The sequence below is a fragment of the Asterias amurensis genome, chromosome 5 (genome assembly GCF_032118995.1).
Source record: "Asterias amurensis chromosome 5, ASM3211899v1".
In the NCBI taxonomy this organism is placed as follows: Eukaryota; Metazoa; Echinodermata; class Asteroidea; order Forcipulatida; family Asteriidae; genus Asterias; species Asterias amurensis.
Genome location: NC_092652.1, coordinates 26268518 through 26274517, shown reverse-complemented (window position 1 = coordinate 26274517; position 6000 = coordinate 26268518). Strand labels below are relative to the sequence as shown.

Below are 6000 nucleotides of genomic sequence, written 5' to 3'. Positions count from 1 at the left end.
TCTCGAGAAACTGATCTATTGTAAACACTTGCTCTTTTCGTAAACTGTGAATAGATCCCCAGTCAACGTACAGAGAGCCGCAGGAAGCGCAGGAAAGTTAAGTTGACGCACATTTCATTAGCCATTGCGCAAGCTCAAACCACCGAGCAACATAGCGTCCCATGACTGGCTCATTGGCCTATCACGTGTCCGCATCTCATTAGCATATTACAAACATGCCTGGCGCACCATGTGGATGGAATGCAGCCGGAGTATTTTACCTAGTTGTTACCGCCCGCCCCTTATCCGTGAGACGTAGTTTTCATTTTACGAGCAGACATCGGTGGTTCAAGGTAAGCATTTTATGGTTTTTCTCGCAAGCAATAATACAATTTTATGACTTTTTGACCGTAAGTTTACTTTGCATGTAACCGTAAAAATTGTGTTTTATAATCTATTGACCCGTTGCGATATTTTAGCAGAATATAAAACTTTTAGTAGAGGACGAAGATTCATGACAGAGTTACCTTTACGACTTCAATGACACGCCTTTCTAAAAATAACAACGATGACAATTGGTTTGTGCGTGTTTTTACTCCCTGTAAGATGTTGTTTCATCTTAAAGGTGTGTGTGATATTTAAAACCAAATAAATCCTCAATTACGAAACTGCTCATTTCTTTTGACGGAGAAGTTATATTCCGGAAAGTTCTTTTATTGATGTACCTTAGGGCTTGAGGTTTCATGGTATTTTTGTTCAGAAAAAGTTACAGTATAGGTTTGATTTTATGAATTATTGTGCATACCTTTTTCTTTTCGAATAAGTCGGGGGGGGGGGAAGAAGAAGAAAAAAATGACAAGTAATTACCTTTTTGGATTTCATTAATACGCAATTAGAAAATTTCTTCGTAGATGAAAATTGTGCATCAGGGGATAAAGAAATATTCTGGAATATATAATCCGTTTCCACGATGATAACGTTTTTTTTGTAGATAGAGCGTGGATGATTGAAGGAAAAATATATCTTTATATGAAATTGTTTTTAAGACTCGCACGGGACGCGTTATTCCGAAGACAGAGTTACGAAAATGATTCCAAGCAAGCGTGAAACTGGCTAAATTTAAAAATAGCCCTAAACTATAAAGAAGTTAATCACAAACGTTTTTAGAGACAGATGTTGTGGGTAGTGCCTACAGGTCACCTTACTTGGCTGCTATGCTTGAGACATCAAAAAGACAGCATGGGAATTTGTAGTCAGATGTGGTGGTCAGGTTCAAAGGTCACGAAGATGAGTCGATATCTTCCTTTCGTTCAGCGCGCAGATAGATATGAAATACAGAATGACATGATGGTTTAAAATACACCATTTCAAATCTCTTCTTTTTATAAAGAGAATACTTTTTAAAATTATGATTCTTGTTTGTTTTGAAACTCGAATCTGATCATTCTTTTTTTTTTTTAAATGATAATGAACAGATTTGCTTCCCGATTAAATAAGTTTAAGTTTGTTTTTTCTTTGGTAATAACACGTTGCTTGGAAGATTTTGAAAAGCCCAACAATTTAAGGAATTTCTACGATGGATAAACAACATCACTTCAATCTTCTTCCCTTCAAAAAGAGAATACATTTTAAAATGATTTTGTTTTTCGAAAACTCAAATCTGATAAAATTTTATGAAAATATAACGAAATGGTCCTTCCCAATGGTAACAACTTTTTGACTAGAAGATTTTGAAAACTCAACTGAAATAATAAGGAACTTTCACGGACAATAAGGTTTCACTGACAGTGAAACTCTGACGGTGAAACCTAAGTTTCACCGTATTAATTTGTTATCACTTATACAAAACTCTGTTAGTTAGTGGTCAGCAGATTGTGTTTTTAATGGTAGATTGATAAATAGACTGTAGTATATCCGAAGCAAGATGAGTTTTCCAAAAGGCCTTCCTGAAATCAATTATTACAAAACTGTACCTCCGATCGGACCGAACGCACATAGAATTAAGAAAAGTGTGAATTTTTATCAAGAGGATGTTTTTTATCAAGATTGACGAAAATCACAAGCAAGAATTTCTGGCTCAAACAATTTTATTAAGGAAAATCCGACGATCCTTTCTTATTTAAGATGACAAATAATGTATCTTAGTTGATGTCGAAATAGTTTTTTTCTCGCCGTTGTTTTTCGGTGCTGTTTCAATGTTAATTTCTCAAAGATAATTTGAATCGCTCAGTTTAATCGTGGCTACTTTTATTTTAACTAAAATGATCCGGTGCATGGTTAGGTCAAAGGCAATCTGGCAATTTGGATAAACTTTAGTGAGGTGAAATATAATGAGTCAATAATGTTTTTTAAGAACTAGCCTCAAAAAAGAGAAGAGAAGAAAAAAAACACATGAACAACTTGTAGGTTTTTATTTAACACTGCCCTGGTTTGAAATCAACTTTCAGATCAGCTGCTTTCGTAAAACCAGAACATTTTACTAAACTTGGAAAACAGACAATAAATGGTTCAAGTTGGCGCCGTTTTTTCTGCAAAATCCACTTGCTATCCCATTTTTTTAAATCTCACATTAACTTGTCAAGTGAGCGTTAATAAAACATCTAAATGGAAAATGTCAAAGTTCACTTAGTTTTGTAAATTGAAGTTGTTTTAACCCTAAATCAAGCTTTTTAAAGTTAATATTAGTGGAATTAGAGAACTCCAGCAGCAGACCTTATTCTGTAATGCATTATTAATCAACAAAGAAGTCGTTGACTCGTCGGTTATTGGCCCCCTTAATTACCCCAAACCCTATGGGTAGCACTCCTTCAGCGACTTCTACAAATCCACTAGATTTCCTCTTTTTTCTTCGATGAAAAAAACAGATGTTACCACAAAATACAGGATTTGATCACAGTATACGGTGACAATTAGCCACCAGGGAAAACTCTCTTTAGTGGAAATCTGTTAAATATTAAACTAAAATATTTGAAGTTTTGTGTCTTGGTCTAAGAAGCGAACTCTAACCACTCTAGCCATGGACAGATTTATAATGAAACACTCAGTAAGATTTGAGTTATAGCCGTGTATGTTCTATTCGTTATTTAACAGGTCGTTTGCTTAATATTTTCACTTGGCGGTTAAATGACCCGCTAATTCACTACTAATATTTGCCTCGTTAAAAATGTATCACCATGATAAAGACAAGCATGAGGTGTACACCCACAAATTTAACACCTTGGCGGGCTTTCCTTGGGGACTAAGACAGTTGCATATCTGATGAGATGCGCCGAAGTTTCTTTGACTTTAAAGTCGTTGACTGTGGACTTTTGACAATAAATGACAGTAATTTAGATCAAATGATAAATAGTTCTTACTTTTTACGTTTTTTATCATCAGTGCTTAAAGGCACTGGAAACTATTGGTAATTACTCAAAATAATTATTGGTATACAACTTTACTTGCGAGTAATGGAGAGCTGTTGATAATATAAAACATTGTGGGAGCAGTTCCCTCTGAACTGAAGTAACATAGTTTTCGAGAAAGAAGTTTTTTCCCACTCAAATAATAATATTTGAATTTGATTTCGAGGCCTCATAATTAGATTTTGAGGTCGCGAAATCGAGCACTGAAAGCACACAACTTACATTATTATATCGCAACTTCGACCTATTGAGTTCAAATTTTCACAGGTTTTCCATGTATGCATATGTTGGGATTAACCAAGTGATAAAGATTGGCTTTTGACATTTACCAATAGTGTACAGTGTCTTTAACAAAACGATATAAACAAAATCAAAACCCCAAAACTGAAACAAAAAGAACAACAAAACAAAACAAACAAAAAATAAACAAACAAACAAACAAACAAACCAACAAAACTAAACCAAACCAAACAAACCAACAAAAAAGTACATCAAAACAACTTTAAACAAACACCCAAACAAACAAAACCTCTATCGCGTTTTCATAAAACAAAGAAATAGGCCTAGGCCAATAATTTGGAACGATGGTCGGACTCCGACCGTGGAGGTCGGTGACGGACCATCGGACGGAGAGCATATTCATGGCAGGGGAGTTATAAATTAGAATTAACACCACACACTAAAATAGCGTATACATTGAAAACCTGTCGTATACTTTAAGAGTATATAATATCGTTAGTTTAAGGATTTATCCGACCGCAATAATATGACTTTATAACGAGACTTATTGGTGTCAAACCCCGCTGGTATTCATTCAACGGGCACACTGTGCTACCACGTGTTTCGACCGAATCAAACCATAGGCGGTCGGCCGGAGCACAAAGCCTCTCTCCCCCCGTGGTCATGCTGTGTGGCCCGGGGTTACTCTCGGAGAAGATGATTTTAACATGTCCAAGGCTTGTCAGACAATGCAACTTAACGTGGGTGGCTTTCCCTAGTTAACTTTGGACTTGACAATTAATGACATAAACGTGTTTGGTATCGGACTATATGGCCATGGGATATTTGATGTTGATTTATTGCGAATTGGAGTAGTGGTTTTAGCTAACGAGGCATGGCGACCCTAAACACAAACAGGGAAATGTTTTGTAGACTTTTAAAAGGTAAAAACTCACCGGTGAGAGTCTAGGTCTTTAAGGATGGGAACCATTGGTCATTTTGTTTTCAAACTGATACTAAGTTGGGTTTTAGAGTGCTGGTTGATAGAAAGGTTCCAGTTACAATACGATTTGTTAGGTTTAATCACGTCACCATTACGTTTTACTGGGTGAGTTGATGTATTTGGTGAAAATATTTAATGTTTTCAAAATATTGTGGGAATTTCATTTGAACTCGAAGAAAGGCGGTGACCACAATTAGGGATATGTTGTAAGTACTATGTTTACAAATATAGTATGACATATTATTCGTGTATTCCTTGTACTTGTTGGTATACGGCATGTTTTAATTTTATTTTCATGACCAGTCACAATGCACAGTCATGATGACATTTCAATATCGCTGGATATGTTCATTTTGTGAAATGTACGTAGCATTTTAATTCACTCAAACTGTTTGATTTGACAAGAATGGAGACACCTCTTCAAAAGGAATGATATTCATTCCCATGAAGCATGTGACATTTGAGAAAAAAAAATGAAGGGGAAAAAACACAATTCACATTTGGGCCATTTATTCAAGACCAGACACAATGCACAGTCATAACACCATTTCGTGCTATCATTGGATACGTTCATTTATGAATTGTTCGAATTGTACGCAGCATTTTAATTCACTCAAACTATTTCACTCAGACTGCATTGAAATATACTTATTCAAACCAAATGCTTTTTGTTCTCGTGGGATGTGACATTGGAGAAATGAACAAAAAGGTAAAAAACTTAACTCACATTGGGTCATCAATTCTACTTAGTTTGTGAAGCTAACGAGATCATTTCCCTTCAACGCCTCGAACACCTACCCCTAACAAATTCCTGCATGGACCCATAATTGCCTTCTGACCATCCACAACACACCTTGGTTTTTAGCCTCATCATCCCCCCACCAGACGTATCATCACACCCCATTTGATGATATCCAGTACACCACCCAAACACGAGGATGCAATTAACAAGGTCCAAGCCGCCCAAAATACATCGAAGGTGTGGGATTATCTCTCGGTACCCGATCCATAATTAAGTTAGAGAGGAGACCGTTTAGGGGCAACATGATAGCCCTTGCCGGTACCTACTCTAAGCCCGTGTGGGGGCACGGAGCGGCCCGCTAAAAGGACTCCTGTTCTTGGCATGTCTTGGTAAACACATTTTATTGGTGTCGGGGAGGATACGCTCTAATCAAGTCATTAGCGAGGAGGGGGAGGGGGGGGGGGGGGGCTATCTTGGGCTAAAACAATCCACAACTTACGACTTCTCAAAATATGCCATGTTTTATTATACCCTCGTGTGTTATGGGTTTACTTACACCGTATTCATTTACAAACGGCTGGGTCGATGTTGTAAATTTGACTTGAAGAACATTCCGAATCATGGGGAAGTTGTAATAAACAACTTACAAAATA

The 6000-nt window shown here is 36.7% G+C and overlaps 1 protein-coding gene across 1 annotated transcript in view; it reads left to right on the top strand.

The window, feature by feature from the left end:
* The first annotated feature begins 279 nt into the window (after positions 1-279).
* The window catches only part of LOC139937671 (uncharacterized), a 36418-nt gene continuing 30697 nt past the window's right edge, over positions 280-6000 (top strand). Inside the window, exon 1 of the mRNA XM_071932925.1 lies at positions 280-332. The gene's annotated coding sequence lies outside the window, so the exon portion shown is untranslated. The remainder of the gene's footprint in view (positions 333-6000) is intronic.